This window comes from Haematobia irritans, chromosome 3, assembly GCF_050003625.1.
Source record: "Haematobia irritans isolate KBUSLIRL chromosome 3, ASM5000362v1, whole genome shotgun sequence".
Classification (NCBI taxonomy): Eukaryota; Metazoa; Arthropoda; class Insecta; order Diptera; family Muscidae; genus Haematobia; species Haematobia irritans.
This window is the reverse complement of record NC_134399.1, coordinates 4,599,572-4,618,548: the sequence shown is the minus strand read 5'-3', so window position 1 is coordinate 4,618,548 and position 18,977 is coordinate 4,599,572. Positions and strand designations below refer to the sequence as shown.

Sequence of the window (18,977 nt, the reverse complement as noted above, 5' to 3'; positions counted from 1 at the left end):
GCAATTCAAAATTTGAATGACGGATTGGGCAAGTGTTTAAAAAACAACAAAAGAAATGTTTAACACTAACATAATAAATGTTTTCATTAATCCAGTGAATATTTTCATTAAATGCACGAATATTTGTTTTTTTTTTAAGAAAATCCAAAATGTCGTACCAAATTCAGCATATTGCAATGAAATTCTCAATTGGATTGAATATAACATTATTTTTGTTTTATGAAAATGTTCATTAACAGTCTGAAACTATGTGTACCACACGATAATCTGTGGAAGTAAGGAAAATTAAAGATTTCATAGAAGAAATCAAAATTTTCCTATAAAATATCAATTAATTATTTTTCTACGAAAAAAATCATTGTAATAAGGAAATTTTACTTTATATTTATGAAATTATTTATTTTTTGGTATAAATGTTATGAAGAGAAAGTACAATTTTCCTATAAAATATCAATTATTTGTTTTTTTTTTTTTACGAAAAGATCATTGCAATAAGGAAATTTTACCTTATATTTATGGAATTGTTTATTTTTTTTTTTGGAAAAATGTTATGAAAAAAATGTTTTTTATTAAGAAAAAAAATTCTTTCGGTGTAGAAAAACTAATTAATTTCAACATTAATTCATTTGTGACACTCGAAATCAAAAGTTTCCTATAAAATATCAATTAATTGTTTTTCTACGACAAAAGCATTGCAATAAGGAAATTTTACTTTATATTTATGAAATTATTTATTTTTTTGCATACATTTTATGAAAAGAAAGTACAATTTTCCTATAAAATATCAATTATTAGTTTTTTTTTTTAATGAAAAAATCATTGCAATAAGGAAATTTTACCTTATATTTATGGAATAGTTTTTTTTTTGGAAAAATGTTATGAAATTTTTTTTTATTATTAAGAAAAAATTTCTTTCGGTGTAGAAAAACTAATTAATTTCAACATTAATTCATTTGTGACACTCGATGAGATTACAAAACTCAATACAACATGGAAGGAAGAAATAATGTACGGTTGGACGGACTTATAAACCGAGTAATGTCCAAGCAAACATTTATGGCAAATTGTTAAGTAATCTGGGGAATTTCATATCTTTTCCATTCCTCGTGTATTACAACAAAAGACAATGCAATAATTTATTGTGGAAGAATTTTTTTCGAATACTACATATAATTGCATGATAAAAACCAGGGAGGAGTTCCACTGAATGGAAGTGGTTGCTCTAGCAAATTTTCTTTTCCTTTTGGTTTTATGACCTACTGACAATCACTTGACTAAATGTCTGGCTGTCTTCGCCTAGTTAAGACTTTAAAAGATTTTCATAAAATGGAAAATGAAGGGTGAAACAGGGACCATTCATAATGGCTTAAGCATTAATGCATTTGTATGAAGAACGCGTGTCATGCCACAGCTCGTTGGAAACTCATAAAAATATCCAACATACCCTCCCTCCACACTTTGAACAACTGTTTGGATGGATGGATGCCTTACCCCTAAGACAGCTATAGCCTTGTTTTTATAGAGAATGTGAGAATTTTATTTAGTTTTTTTTTTTTTTTGTTTTACCCAAACGGATTATAGTGATGAATGAAAGCCCTTCCGTTTAATGCATTTTAATGTCATCCCCGCCCCCCATTCCGTCATATATGTGGGGGTTTTGCTGTCGCTTTGTTTTGACCCCCTCTATCAGTTTTGTTTTCACACCCTTTCCAAGTATGTTGGAAGAGTGTTGTACGTTTTGTGTCAGCTTTCCTTGTAAAACTCTATTGCATGTAGCAGACGTGCTGTCTGTGACCCATATTTTTACTCCATATACTATAAAATAGCTGCATGACTTGGATTATGGATCAACTACAACTGTGAATGGCAAAAAATGAATAATTTCCATTTAAGTTGATTGTGTGGGCAAAGGGAGGGGGAGGTTACTACAATTTATTGCAAAAATTTGCTTTTACTAAATATGTATTTCAAACTTGTGACAGTTTAACATTCCTTTTTGTGTATTAAAATTGTTAGAACGATGGAAGGGTAAGGGTAGGGAGGGAGTAGATAAGAGTTTTAATTCCATAATAAATTTAATTTAAATTCAAGGTTATTTTATTTTCAATTTTTTTGACTCTATGTCTGAGTCTTAAAAAAATTTTAAACACAAAAAAATTCACCAAGGAAGGAATTTTAAAGCCATAATGATTTTAATTCATTAGTCTAATGAAAATGTTCATTAGATATAGGAAATAAAATAAAAAATTCAATACAGGAAAGAAAAATTTCTTTGTATTTATGAACCTGTATCTTTGGCTCTAAATTACACATAAAAAATCATTAGAATTGAGACAACGACACAATTTCGTAGATATAATGAACATTTTCGTTATTTTAATGAATTTTTTTTTTATTTAAAAATGAAACACTTCATATGACTGATGAACATTTTCTTTATCTTAATACAATATTGTTGTTATGGCAACATAAAAATTTAGGTAACCATATTTCAGTGTAGGACAATGAAAAATGTCCATTGAATAATGAAAAGATTCATTGTATTTACGAATTTAATTCTTTGGATCGATTTTAATGAATATTTTCGTTAAAATTATAATGCTTTCTCTACTGGAGTAATTTGTTTTGTTTTATGTATATCGCCTTTATTCAGATCCCCAATTTTATTACACAAAACTATCCAGGTTCTTTTCCTGCCTCCGTTATCTCTTTTATTTCTCCATAGTATAAGAAATCACAAATCTTTGTTGAAGTTTACAAAATTGTTACTTTCAGTTCAATCTCTTATCTGATCTTAACGATTTTGTATGGCCAACTGTTGAAGAAAAAACAATCCTTAAACAATTGTCGGCAAATTCTTTGTAAAATTCTTGACAAGTTTTAAAATTAAACAGGAAAAAATTCATCTTAACAGCATTTTGTAATTAACAGCAATTACATACGATTATTTTTATGAATGGACTAGCTTTCATAGATGGATTCCATGTAGCCGTAGTCGCCAAAAGAACAGTGGTTCGAATGGAATAAACATCAGAGCTAGGGAATTAAATCCAGATTGGTAGGGAATTTAATATCCCCTAAGAAAGTTTGAAAGTATTTCTTTTTTAAATTTATTTAGAATAAGTGACAAGAGGCCCACATATGTGGGTGGTCTGGTAACATAAATATTAAAAATATCGAGTTTTTGGATAAATAACTAAAGAAACCTAATAACCATTTTTATCTATTCATAGAAAACTCCGATTTTCGTGCTACAGAAAAATTTCGTTGCATATTTTCAGGCGTCACAATTGTTCGCTGTATGATTTTATAGTTTGAGAAGGAGTGGTAAATGCTCAAAATTACAGTAGTGGACGCATTAGTTCGATTTTATGTCAATGTCCACTATATCCAGGATCAACACTTACGAACATGTTTTCTATTATTTACAAAAATAATTTCTCTGAGTACGCAGAGATGGTATATGATAACCCCAAACATGTTTCAAGAGCAAAATGTTATTTTTTAACGGTGAACATGGAACATTTTTATTGGAAAATATTTTTTCTAGGCAACCATATGGTTGCCGAAATCGTATACATTATTTTCAAGAAAATAACATAGTTGCGACAAATATTTTACATGTTCGCCGTCCAAAAATCACAATTTGCTCTTGAAACATGTTTCAGGTGATTATATTCCTTCTCTGGGAGTATCGGAGATGTTTCGAAATATTGGAGATATTTGAATAAAATTACAACTCACAAAAAAAAAACAACAAAATCTGTTTTTATTCCCTTGAGCCGAACTAAACAAAAATAATTTACGAAAACTATTGAAAACTAAAACAGAAATAGTTTTAAAACGGAACATACGGCAAAGTGGTGTCACAAAAATGTAAAAATTATGGCAAAACAAACAAGTGGCCCTAATGTGTCAATATATAAAAAAGAGACAATTTGCTACCAGACTTAAGTGTTACAATGGTAACACTGATAACATTCTTAGTTATAGAATTTTAGCCTCTGAACTTCCATATGTTACCACTGTACTGCGGTGAGTATAAAAACTAATGTTGCCTGGCATAAATTAAGTATTTAATTAAAGGTTCTATTAATGGCACAGCAATTAAGTTATTTAATAATTAATTAAACACATTGTAGCTGGTAAAGCGGTTAAACTAACATCTAGAAGTCTATAATAGGTGCTCTCCCTCTCTCTCTCTCCACTCTAGCTATCTGTAGCCAGTCAATTTTTTTAGAGCTTAGGTAAACAAAAAATTGAAACCCCACTCTCCCTTTCTATCTCGCTCTCTCTAGCTATGTGTAGCTAATGAAATAGCCAGTGAATTTTCCAAAGCATAGGTAAATATAAAATTAAAAACCCGACTAAACCCTATATTTAAAAATAATTAATTTCCAAATAGATTGAAATTAAAGAGAGCATATGTAAATAATGATTTTTACATAAATATATACCCCAAAATAATTGGTAGAAAATTTTCTAACCCCATGGAAGAAAACGAAATGGGTATTTTCTAGTTATATTGGATTTTTTGTTTCTTGTAACGGAAATGATTTTCAATTATTTATATAATAATGGCAATTAATGACTTAAAATTCATTGTAATGAATGGTAATAAATCACCTCGGAGATTTTGAGATTAAGGTTAAGGTTTCTTTGTCGGTTCAGTGGCTGGCGTTAGCTTTTTACAACCTCCTCGAAAATCTTGAACAAATTTTTATGTGGCGTCTAAGCGTAAGTAATGCGTAGTAGAGTAGGCTGGCTGTCTATAACTACACACAAATTAAAAGTGCGTAGAATGTCTATTCAATAAAAGCAAAACCACATATTTGAGGTCACGGCAATTGTAGACCTAGCTAGAAACTATAGAAAAAAACAAACAACGCTGAGAAAATCGTAACAAAATGTATAGAAAAATGCTCCCCCAGATGACAGTTAATGTCAGGCAAGAAATTTAGTCACAAAAAAAAAAATCAATGGAAATAAGAAAAAATCAGAAAAAAACTTTTACACAGCCACCATCTCAGTTAAGCGAAGTACACATTTCAAGATAAAGTCTTGCAATGTGTTTATATGAGATACCATCTCAATATCTCTCTCTCGTACTTCGATTGTTGCAAATATTTACAATGAATTGAACAATTCACACAAGCCGTAGCCATATTGCCACTGACAGCAGCAGTTCAGCTAGCTCACGTTCACGCGTTTTCTATAATGACACTCTTTCCGATAATGTTTGCTCCCAAGCGCGTTTAAGCAATTTATTTACTAATTCAATAGGAAAGTCATGAGATAGAGGTTTGTTGATCCCCTGGCGATAGATCAAGCTGGGCAGGACGGACAGACGGACGTATAGACGGTCCAGAGTAACGTTTTTTTATCTGGTTGTCAATATGGTATCTTTTAATCAACTCGTTTTCACATAGATTTTTTTTCTGCGGATTCGTATTTGGATAGGTTTGACAGGCAGTCAATCGATGGCGAGTTAGTTGTAAAGTCAGTTGCTTGCTTGTAAGATATTTAGCTAGACAAACTTGCCAGTTATGGTTTTGTGTTCTCTATCTCTCCCTCTCTCGCTCTCTCTCTCTCTCTCTGAGGGGCATTGCAATCACAGACATTTGTGGGATTTCTTTGAAAATGCAATAAATGCCTAGAATTTATATGTTGTTGTTGTTATTTTACTTTTGTTATTGTTGTTGGGGGGTTTTCTTAGTTTTAAATATAAACAAAATTGATTGATTAATAAGTTTTTAAGGTCAAGATCATATTAAAAATTAAAAATGTATTGCATTAATTAAGATCAAATTGAGTTAACCAATTTAAAGGTGTTCTTAATTGCAATTATTAGGTTGGTTAAATATAGAAAAGATCAATGAGAAAACATGAAAATTAAAAAAAATGAAAAATTAAAATAATAAAAAAAATAAAATTAAAATTATAATAAAATTAAAATAAAAATGAAATAAAAAAATTAGATTAAAAAATTTAAATATAATTCCAAGTGTCGAGAAGACTGCAGTTTCCAAATTTCACATACTCGTCATTGCGATGCAAATGCCCTAAGCTACATTAGATAATTGAAATTGAAAAAATATTGAAAATATTTTTTTATTATATATATTTGAAAAAAAAAATTTCACATACTCATTATTGCGAGGCAAATGCCCAAAGCTACATTAGATAATTGAAATTGAAAAAGTATTGAAAATATTTTTTTATTATATATATTTGAAACAAAAAAAAATTAAGTTCTATAAAAAATTTAAACGTAATTATTTTTTTATTGCAAATAAATGCTTTCGATTGCAAATATACTATAATACTATGAAATATATCGAAAATGTTTATTTTATCTACGAAATTTTTTGGTTGGCTCAATTTTACTGCCAGTCTAAGAATTTTTCAAAAATTGGTTCGCAGTTAAAAACTTTTATTGAACTTAGTATGTGATGAAATTTCAACAAAATTCATTAAAAACAAACACAATGCAAATTAAAAACAAACACCTAAACCTTGCCAATTTTTCTTTCATTGTTGCACCTTGTATTGCAAATTTTAATGAGGGCAAATACTCAAGAGTTTAATTTCCAAAGAAATCTTTCGCGGGTATTTGAAGAAATGTAGATGCTAAAATTTACATGCTTGATTAATTTCGTTAAAACGTCATAGCAAAAATTATTATTGAAGGTCTTTGAGATTAAAAAAAAAACAATGGTACATTTACAATACAATGAAAAAAATTATAAATAAGAAAAAAAAAAACATTCCAAAAAAGAGAAATATAATGTAATATAAAATTATTTTTTTATTTCAATCCCAAAACTAAATGAACCAAATAATTTTGAATTAAAATTCTGTTAATCAAGGTATTTCTAATAAAAATTAAAAAAAAAAACATTAAAAAAATATTAATTGCTTCTCTTTTTAAATTTTATTTTTTTTTTAATTTTTGTCTTTATTTATTTAAGAAAAAAATCTTAATCATCTTTCTTAGATTTTTCCTCTGTGTAACACCACATTGCATTTTCTTGTTTCGTTTTTTTCCTTATGGTATTCCTCAATATTATTATTATTATTTTTTGTTTATTTATTATTTAAACATGCACCAAAAGCACATATGATTCATTAAACAGATCTTGCGAAAATAAAAATGGATGAATGGAGAATATAAGCAAATACATTCATATTCTAGAGATTTGAGTTGTTTTGGCTCAGTAAAATGAAACAGGCGTGAAACGAAAATCATAATACACTTGAAATTTTCAAAAAACAAAAAAAAAAAAAAACAACGAAATTACATATACCCAAGAAAGAAATATTAAAATCAACAAATGCCAAAAAACAACACCATAACCCAGGGAGAAAAACGTGCTTATTTTTTGGCAATTAAAAGTAATGATTTGTACAAACCACCCATGCTACAAACAAAAACCTCACATAATTTTTTTAGCAAACACGTTTTTTTGGTTAAAGCCGGTATATAGAAAAAAAAAACTCTCAATATTCATAATGAAATGCTATACAAGAACCAAGTATTAAATTCTCAGTTTTTTTTTAGTTTCTTATATAACAAACAATAAAAACGTGAAATAAAATAAAAATTCCTGAAAACAAATAATTCTCACCTTACAATGGGAATCGAGTAATATTTCAGAGAGCCAATATACAAAAAAAAAATAATTTTGCATGCTCGTATATTAAAACATGGCATGTTTTGACATATCTCCCAAAGCAGTGTTATTTTTTAACAATTATGACCAGTCAAAAATAAATCGTGTTAAACCATTTTTTCTCTACCAAGATTGATTACATCCTTTGCTCAATAAATAGCAAAATTCCACTACACCTTTGGAAATATTTCATTCCGAATGAATTATAATGTTATTTTAACATGACACTTTACACGCCCCATGTTAACATTATCCAAATTAAATAACATAGCCGAAAGCTATATTTGAAAATTTGAAATTGAAAAAATAATTGAAAATATGATTTTTTTTATTTTTTGTATTTTTTATTATATAAATTTTCAAACCAAAAAAAATAAAATTAAATTATATAAAATTTTTTTTAAACAATTAGTTTTTATTATTTTTTTTTTATTATTTTTATTAAGAAATAATTTAAAAAATATAATAACAAATTTCCAGTCCCTAGGAAATCCATTCAAAAAATTTTCATTTTATATGCTTCTAAATTTCTTGATGTCACCTACACTTTGGAGAAAAGCATCGGTGCTATAACAATCTCTTGATGACATGGTCACTAGGGAAAAATGTCAACGCTATGGAAAAAATATTTCTACTTTAGCAATTGAAAACGGTCATTACTATTGCATGTCTCTGTTCAAATAAGGCTATCGTCTACTATATTCCTTGAAGTGTGGCTGTGTATCATCCTTTACGCAAGGCCACTACATTTACTTGCTTTCGCAAATCGACCTACCCCTAATTTATTTTAGTTACTAAGATTTCTCCCTTTACATTCATTATTTTTGTTTTTGTTGGTTTTTTTTTATCATTTCCTGAAATGTGGTCTCTAATTAAACAGAGATTTGCATTGTATGCGATTTCACTTGTAAAATAAATGTTGGGAATGTTCAACGGAATTACAATGGAATGAAATGGAAATGTCAAAATTAATAGCTGGGAAAATATTTTCATGTCATTAGTGTTGTGGCAGCGAGGAACGGTCAGGGTATACTAACATTCTTAATTTCCTTGGAAAGTAAATCCATGGCACGTCAGCAGTGGTGGCGCTATATCATACCAACAAAACCAACGAAAGCTGTTAAATAAATAGCATTAGTGTCAGGTTACTATAACTTACAAAAGGAAGCCAACAACAATGACATGAGAAAGCCAAATCAACAAAGTCATCACAAAGGCCAAGCAACGACGTTGCAACAGCTACAACAACAACAGCAAGGACATGAAAGGAATAACGAAAAAAAAAACTACAAGAAGTTCATATATACGAAAGCAAGGCGCTGAGTGAGAGCATGAATGCAAAATGAAGCCAAAAAATTCCTTGGAGCGATTCAAACAAACAGTTGAAGAGAAGCCAACCAATGTTATTGTTAGGAGGTTATTTTATGGCACAAACACTCACACATACACACAGAGAGTAGTATTTAACACACATTCATCTATTTTAAAACTGGGTTATTTAGAATAAAACTGAAACGAGAGAAAAAAGCCAGAGAAATGAAAGGAAACCTCCAGTTCTTCAAAAAAGAAGCTCAAACACAGCCGGTCGAATAAGAAAATAAAATATTCGGCCGGTTTTCTTGTTTTATAGTGAATTTTTATTTTTGGTAAATTCTCTTACTTCGTTCTGATTTTTTAACTGTAGACAAATATTCGGCTGTCCTCGCATAATTTATTTAAAACATGGCCTGATTTGTATTTTGTACCCAATTTTGATTTTTTTGTGTGTGTTTGGTGAACTAAAAAAATTTTTACGAAATTTCCTTTTACCGACATACCCTAGATGATTGATTAAGAAAATATAACTGCGACCGCATCTGTATTTTTTACCCAATTTTGTATTTTTCGGAGTTTTTAAGGAACTATATTATTTGGTTTTGACTTTGTAAACGTAGACAAATATTCGGCCGTCCCCAATTGAAAGATTCAAAACAAAACAACTACAACATACACCACAGTTTTATTTTATACCAAATTTTGTATTTATGGTGTTTTTGGTGTACTGTATTATTCGGTTTTGCATTTTTAACCATAGCCAAAATATTCGGCTATCCCCAGATGATTGACTTAAACTAAAACAACTACAAAAAGGAAGCAATGAAGACCAGAAGCCAAGAACATTCTTTTATCCATATAGAATTTCCTTACAAAGCCTGAAGGCAATCGCCCGAGCATGAACATCAAGATATGTGTCAAGGTTGCTTTAAATTATTTACCAAATTCTGTGTATGTGGGGACATGGGCAAAATGTTGGTCAATGTTGAAACTAAAACCGTGGCCATATTGAGTAAACGCATATATTTCCATGGCCTGCTAAATGAATATCACAATGGATAATCTCTAAGGACTCTAACGCACGACAAGCTAGGCCATAGGGTAAAGCCATAGAGCAACACACCCTTGTGTCAGGATTTGGGCTACTTAGCGTAAAGACGACCCTCTAAGGCTTAACTCTACACACCCTGACCATTTGTTAGTGGTAGTGGCGGTGGTGATAATGGGCCGGCACTTGGAATTGGCAATAATTTATTTGCTGTGCTCTCTCCAAATTTTATTTTTGTGTCGTTGGTTGGTGGATAAATGTCTTTTTGTTGCCGGTTCACTGGGCTATTTCGTTTTTTTTTTTTTTGTCTTATGTGGGGCCTTTATATATTTTTCTTCTAATTATAATTTCGGGTGTGTTGCCTTTTGTGAACTACTACAACCCCTGATTATGCCATTGCTCTTCCTTCTTTTGCTGGAGTTTATCTTGATAACCATTTAAATTATGGGCTCTCTTTACTCTTCCCCATATGGGTTGGCTATCAACGGTTTCGCATTAATAGATGTGGTGGCTGTAGTCTTACATTTTTCGGGCTACAAAAGCATCGTTGCCTAATTTCAATTTGCAAAAAAAAATTTTTAATTTTGCCAATATTTGAAACCATGCATCCCATTTCATGAACAAATGGTTATGTTTGAATTTTTAATTATTTTTTTTTTCGCCAACATTTTATGGGGAACACTCATTTACCATATGTTAGATTTTTCATTTGGATTTGATGTCTTTTGGAACCATATTTCTTTGGAGAGAGAGTCAAAATTTATTGCACCATATATGCAGTATATGGGGGTTGGGGCAAAACGCTTAGCCAACTATGAGAAATTCTCATGTGAATTTTTGGTTTTTAGAAAAAGGAACTTTCACCCAAGTTCAAAAGATAACGAAAAATTGAAATAAATTACAGAAGATCAACCATGAGAAAAGGGTTTCTTTGATCATTCGGAGAGATTATAAAAAAAAAAATAAAATTAATAATAAAAGTTCGCTATAAAAATAATATCCTAATCTTCGAAAATGTGGTCTCGAAAAATATATATATTTTTTGAAGGAATAAACTTTAATATACTTTATTTTTTTTTTTAATATTAACTTCCATTTTATTATTTATTAAAATTTTTACATTTTTACAATTTTAATTTTAACTTTAATTTTATTTTAATTTTTATTGTAATTCTTTTTTATTTTAATTTTAATTTTGATTTAATTTTCAATTTTCAAATTTCAAATATTTAAATTTTGATTTTATATATATCATAACTTAATCTCTCTATTTAATTTAATTAATTTAATTTAATTTATTTAATTTAAATTGTTATTTTAATTTAAATGTTGTTGTGTTCTTTCCGGTTTGTACCAGTTTTGGTGTGCATTGAAGACCTTGTACGAAGTAAAATTATAGAAAATTTAATTTACTTTTATATTTAATTTTTTTATTTTATTTTATTTTTAATTTAAATTAAATTTTTTAAATTTAATTATCTAATAATTATATGGTATAATTATATAATAATTATATGGTATAATTATATATTATGATATTTAAATTATTTATTTTTTTTTTAATTTATTTTTTTTTTTAACTTTAATGTTATTTTTATTTTTATTGTAATTTTTTATTTTAATTTTGATTTAGTTTTCAAATATTTAAATTTTGATTTTTAGAGGCTTTCTCACTAAAAAAAAATAATATATATCATCACTTAATCTCTCTATTTAATTTAATTTATATATTGTAATTTTAAATTATTTAATTTTAATGTAAATTTTTATTTTAATTTAAATGTTGTTGTGTTCTTTTCGGTTAACAGCAGGTTTGGTGTGCATTGAAGACCAGGTACGAAGTAAAATCATAGAAAATTTAATTTACTTTTATATTTAATTTTTTTATTTTATTTTTAATTTAAATTAAATATTTAAATTCTGATTTTAAGAGGCTTTCTCAGCAAAAAAGAAATAAATAATATATATCATCACTTAATCTCTTCATTTAATTTAATTTATTTATTTTAATTTTTATTTTAATTTAAATGTTGTTTTGTTCTTTCCGGTTTGTAGCAGTTTTGGTGTGCATTGAAGACCTTGTACGAAGTAAAATTATAGAAAATTTAATTAACTTTTACATTTAATTTTTTTATTTTATTTTTAATTTAAATTAAATTTATTTAAATTTAATTATACAACAATTATATGATATAATTATGTATTAAAATATATAAATATTTAATTTTTTGTTTTTAAAGTGTATTAATCAGAATTTATTTATTTATATAATTTCTTATATTTGTAGCAAATCTCCTATATCCAATTTTCCTATATCCTTTTGTTTGTTGTTTGAAATATTTTACTTCGAATCTAACGTTTCATAAAATGTCCCATAATTATAGCCATAAAACATTTTGGCCATATATCTCTTAGTTAGTGTTATAATTTGCTAATATCTTCCAACATTTGTATAATGAATTTGTCTTCCTTATGCCTATGGGTAAAACCACTTAATTTTCCCAAAACTTCCCTACCATTACCATTCACATACAAATCTCCATCAGTTGCCTAACCTTATTGCTTGAGTGATTAACATTTGTTAGGGAAAACTCTTAACCAGAACGGATAACAGAAAAAACAACAACATGACCTCTGCTTATATTTCCCTAGGTGTGTTCCTTGGTTTAACCCTGGTAAAAGGATTAATTTCAATAACATATATCAACAATGTCCGTCCATCCGTCGGTCTGTCCGTGATATGGAAATGGTGATAAACTTAAAAACTGACGGAGTAAAAACCAAATCGCATAGGTAACGAAAACGCAAACTGGGGTTTCAAATGAAACGGAAATAATGGCGCCAACATTATCATTTCAAAATTAGACTTTTGCGGTTTAGTAGGCACTGAGAACAAACACAAACTTGAGCCCACAATGCATGTTTGCCACACATTTTCCCCAGCTTTAGACGTTAACATGACGTTTATGATAATTACCATTTTACTTCATAGAAAAATTACTGAAGTTACAAGCTACTAGGGGCCTATGTTTCCACAATACTAAGCTTGAGAAAAATAACAAATGCATACATTAAAAAATTGGGATTTACTTGCTACAGGGAAAATCTCTATAAGTGACTTAAAGAAACCATAAGTATAAAAAAATTAAAACTATTAAAAAAACTGCTCAAGTAATAAGGCAAAGTTTTATTTCTCCTACAAGAATCTCTATAATTTCAGCACTAAACAAAAATTCAATAAAAACTATGATAAAGTATCTGCAACAAACACCCACATTGAAAGGACGTATTGCGTATTATCCTTGTCTATGGTGTTTTTTGTTCGAAAGGACATTTTTGCGTTAAACATGGAAGTCATTTCCTTTTTAACTACACATTTACCGCGGCGCCCAATTGTCTGAACTACCCCCTCTACGGATATCAATAAAAATTCACTCACACACACACACTTCCATCCCTTGTCATTTGTGTGGTTGAAGGGGAAAATATCATTATTTGCGTATGCGAGAAGCAAAAGAATATTACAGTGAAGTGGAAAAACTTTCACAAGAAATGATAAAACGAAATATGAAAATGTATAAAAAGAGATAAAACCAACAAGTGGTGGTTGAATAGAAACAAATTTTAATAATACATTTTTTGGAAGAAGTGATCAAATACGATTGCTCTGAGTCCAGCGTTGCGTATGATTATTTTCAATATAAGGACACCTATATTTTTTAGATTTGAAGGGAAAAATTGAGGAATTGACTTTTCTCAATTGAGAAGAATACATAGATAAGACATCGGTTAGTACATCTCTCATTGATAGCTAAGGTCTAGCATATATTATTACTTTGGAAAATTTATTTTTGCTATACGTCCATTCGTGCGTATGATTATTTTTAATAGAATGGTACATTTATTTATATCTAGATTTGTATGGGAAATATTTGGAACACCTTTTGGCCATCTGAGAACAATCTATAGAGAACACTTCAGAAATTATATTTAACTTTTCTAGCTAAGCTCTAGCATGCTTATTTACTTTTGGAAACCTAGTGTTAGTGAAAGGTATATATGTAAAAACCCAACATATAGTTTTTTTTTTAGCTTAGCTTATTTAATTTTTTTTTTTTTTTGGTGGAAGAATGGATAACATACGATTACTCTGAGTCCAGGGGTGCGTATGATTTCAATATAAGGATATTTATATATTTTTTGTTAATTTGAAGGAGAAAATAAGGAATTAGCATTTCTCAACTGAGAACAAAACCTAGATGGCATTGAGGTTAATACATCTCGGAGTAACAGCTAAGGTCTAGCATGACTTCTTACTTTGCAAAATTTAATTTTACTATGGTCCATTGGTGCGTATGATTATTTTTAATAGAACCATATCTTTAATTACATCTAGATTTGTATGATAACTATTTGGAATTCACTTTTGTCAACTGAGAACAATCTGCAGAGAATACTTCGAAAAGTATATCTGTCTTTGCTAGCAAAGATCTAACCTGCTTCGTTATTTTTGAAAACTTAGTGTTGGTGAAAGATCTATAAGAAACCTCACCATATACATTTTATTTAATATTCTAATATAATCATTGTCAATATTAGTACATAGAATTATTTTATATTTGAAGGAAGATTGAGAAGTTGACTTCTCCTAGCTGAGAAGAAAATTAAGGATTTCTCATTGACAGGAAAGATCTAGCTAGCATGGCCTCTTACATTTGAAAATTTATTTTTATTATGAGTTCCAGGGTGCGTATGCTTATTTTTAATATAAAGGTAAACTTAATTATTGGTTGATTTATCTAGAAAAAATCAGGAATTCCAATTTGTCAACTGAGAACAAACTATAGACAACATTTCGCAAATTATATCTGTCTTTGCTAGCAAAGCTCTAACATGCTTCTTTACTTTTGAAAACGTGGAGTTAGTGAGTGGTTCAGAATAAACATTTTTATTTAATATCTTGTGATATATATGTTACAAAATTAAGACATAAAACAATATTTTGTAAATATATATTGGCAATTGTTTTTCGGAAATACATGATTCTTGCTAGTCCTTTTCCCCACTACCATAAAATCTTCAATTCTTTGTTCAAATATTTGCCATACTGTATGTATTTCATTTTATCCTTGTATTGGGGGAGTTTTTGGGGCGTTTGAATATAAATGTTAACATATACAAATGAATATAAAAATACGCACTAAAACTTTTTTCCTACTATACCAAAGAGAAAATATTTACACAAGTGATATTAAGACAAGGACTTGTTTTTTGTAGAAGGCATGCATACTACGTTTTCTATACACATAAATGAATGAATGAATAGAAAAACTTCCAATCCATGTGTTTGTATATACATATTTATAAATAGTTTCATTGAAGGTCATTTTATTTTGGTTTTATGTTAAAGATTTACTACAAAACGAAGAAGACGCCAAAGAGGAGGAAACTCTGGAATTTTTATTACGTTCTTCCTTAATTTCCACTTTCACTACTTCCTCTGCGAGCGTGTGTTTTGTTTTTGTGGGCCGACGACGACAACGACAATAAATGATTTCTCCAAGTGAATTGGTGGAGTGCCATTGAGTCATCATCCATCACCATCTTCATACTCTTGGATGAGGCCTTTCCTGCCATGCTCACTGCTCTACTCTACTCGGGCCACTGATTTATTTGTATTTTGGCTTTACATTCTTAGTTTTATTTTTCCATCATTTGTCTGTCTTAAGTAAAACTTTTTTGCATGGGTTTCTCTTTGCAGATTTTTTCTTGGGAAGAGGGTTAGTTTGTTCTGTTTTTTTTTTTTTATTAATTGATGGCGTGTTGTAAATTGAATTTGATTGATTGACTGCATGGTTACAACTTTGGGTCAATAGGCAAAATGATTTAATACGATTATATTTAATGAAAGAATTTAGTGGGGGAAAGTTCTACATACAAATCACTTTGGAAGATAGAAAAGAAAAAAATACGCGTGCATTTTTGTGATTCATAAATCTTTTGTCATTGTTTTGTGGTGATAGAAAGGGGCGTATGATTATTATTATTATTATTGTAGGTATACGGGTGCGTATAAGTATTTTTAATAGAAAAATATATTCAAATTTTAATGCGACTAAATTCAATTTGTAGCTGTAGAAGGAAACATTTTGGAATTGATAAGAAAAGAAATTTTGTCAAATTTTTTTAAACATTGATCTTTAAATTTTTTGTGTAGATAGGAGGATTATTATTATTAATATTATTATTGTGGGTAAATGGGTACGTATAAGTATTTTTAATAGAAGAATGAGAAAATCTTCTGAAGTTTCAATGGGATTAAATTCAATGTGCAATTCCTGAAGTTGAGTTGGAAATTTGGAAACGCGGAGATAGGAGGAGCGTATGATTATTATTATTGTAGGTAAATGGGTGTGTATAAGTGTTTTTAATAGGAGAATAAAAATTTCTTATAAAGTTCCAGTAGGAATTTTATAAGAATTTAAATTTAACATTTTTACATTTAATTTTCAATTCCTAGAGCTGAAGAAAAATTTTGGAATTGTAAAGAAACGAAAGATGAATATGCATTTTTGTGAATCAAAAATCTTTTTATGTTTTGTGGTGATAGAAGCAGCGTATGATTATTATTATTATTGTAGGTAAATAAATGCGTATGAGTATTTTTAATAGAAGAATTATTGTAGTTTCGGATGTTTTTTTATGTATTGTTCCAGGACTATAAAAAAAATTTGAAATTATAAGCCACATGGTTATTTTTATTGTAGATAAATGGATGCACATTTTATTGTAGTTTCACTATGTACTGGAGTAGAAAAAAAAACACTGTTTTCTCTTTTAATAAAGGAGAGCGCATTTTTATTGAAATTTTATTAAAGCTATTTGCAGTTCCTTGGTAGGAGGACAAAAATGGATATAGTCATTGTCATTTGGAGAAAAATGGACGTACGAAAATAATAAAATCAATTAATCAATAAATATTTTTAATGGAAATATCAATATTGCACTTGATACGAATTTGTTCATTTCTGGTATAAGGGGAGCGTATGCTTATTATTATTATTATTATAGGTATAAGGGTGCGTATAATTATTATTAATAGGGTAGCGCGAATGATTTGTCGTGATTGCAATTTTAGTATAACTAAAAAGAAAAAGTTTCATAATCTTATTTATTTATTCATAAATAAATAATAAAATTTGTTTATTATAATTTTAAATTTCACTATAATGAAAATATTAATCATTCTACAAAAAATTAACAAATAATTATTTTAAATGATTATTAATTTTTTAATTTTTATTAAAACTTTTTTAAAGTGGCTTTGAAAATATCGATAAAACATTTGATTCGAATTGAATTATTTATTTTTTTTTTTTTTTGTATAAGGAGAACGTATGATTATTATTATTTGGGTGCGTATAAATATTCTAATGGGGGGAGTGAATATAATTTACCTTAATTACAATTTGAATATAACTAATTTTAATTTATAGTTAGAATTCTAAATTGTAAAAAACAGCCACACAGACAGAAAAAGCTTCCTATTATTTTTTTATTATAATTTGAAATGCCACTATCGGGAAAAGAAATTTTGTTATTCTGCGAAAAATCGTCTTATGAAAACAAAAATAAATTAATAATTGAAGTAAATATACATTTTTTATATTTATTCAAATTGTATGAAGTACATGTTTATGAAAATATCGATAAAACACTTAATACAAGTTTAATTATTTTTTGTATAAGGGGAGCGTATGATTACTATCATTGAGGGTAGGTTAGGTTAGGTTAGGTGGCAGCCCGATGTATCAGGCTCACTTAGACTATTCAGTCCATTGTGATACCACATTGGTGAACTTCTCTCTTCTCACTGAGTGCTGCCCGATTCCATGTTAAGCTCAATGACAAGGGACCTCCTTTTTTATAGCCGAGTCCGAACGGCGTTCCACATTGCAGTGAAACCACTTAGAGAAGTTTCGAAACCCTCAGAAATGTCACCAGCATTTCTGAGGTGGGATAATCCACCGCTGAAAAACTTTTTGGTGTTCGGTCGCAGCAGGAATCGAACCCACGACCGTGTGTATGCAAGACGGGCATGGTTAGGTTAGGTTAGGTTATGTGGCAGCCCGATGTATCAGGCTCACTTAGACTATTCAGTCCATTGTGATACCACAGTGGTGAACTTCTCTCTTATCACTGAGTGCTGCCCGATTCCATGTTAAGCTCAATGACAAGGGACCTCCTTTTTATAGCCGAGTCCGAACGGCGTTCCACATTCCAGTGAAACCACTTAGAGAAGCTTTGAAACCCTCAGAAATGTCACCAGCATTACTGAGGTGGGATAATCCACCGCTGAAAAACTTTTTGGTGTTCGGTCGTAGCAGGAATCGAACCCACGACCTTGTGTATGCAAGGCGGGCATGCTAACCATTGCACCACGGTGGCTCCGCATTGAGGGTATATGGGTGCGTATAATTATTACTAATAGAAGAGTGTGAATGATTTATCTTGATTGCAATTAAATTATAACTAACATTAATATATTATGAATTCTAAAATGCAAAAATACCTACACTGGCCGAAAAAAATATAAGCGATATTTGTCGTTAGAATAGAACTAATTAGGCATTTTCGTAAATTTATTCGTTCTTAAGTATTCTTTTATGCAGTAATTATTTCGTGATATTAACTAAGTCTCAATATGGATCCATTTTAAGCCTCTGGATTGGATTTTTATTTTTTGGATTCAAGTGTTTTTACAAATTTATGGGATTTTTCTCAACTCATTAAAAATTCTTAAATATTTACTTTTTTTATACATTATTAAAAATTTAACACAACACTCACCATCATAAAATATATTCAGGGCTATAAAGAGAAATACAGAAGAAGAAAAAAACTGTTAATTCATTTCACAGTAAAATCAGTAAAAAAAATCA

The 18,977-nt window shown here is 29.0% G+C and overlaps 1 protein-coding gene across 1 annotated transcript in view; it reads right to left on the bottom strand.

Annotated features, from left to right (window-relative positions):
- The window catches only part of LOC142228311 (activating transcription factor 3-like), a 117,074-nt gene that overhangs the window by 36,583 nt on the left and 61,514 nt on the right, over positions 1–18,977 (bottom strand). The window contains exon 2 of the mRNA XM_075298703.1: positions 18,886–18,906. The gene's annotated coding sequence lies outside the window, so the exon portion shown is untranslated. The remainder of the gene's footprint in view (positions 1–18,885; positions 18,907–18,977) is intronic.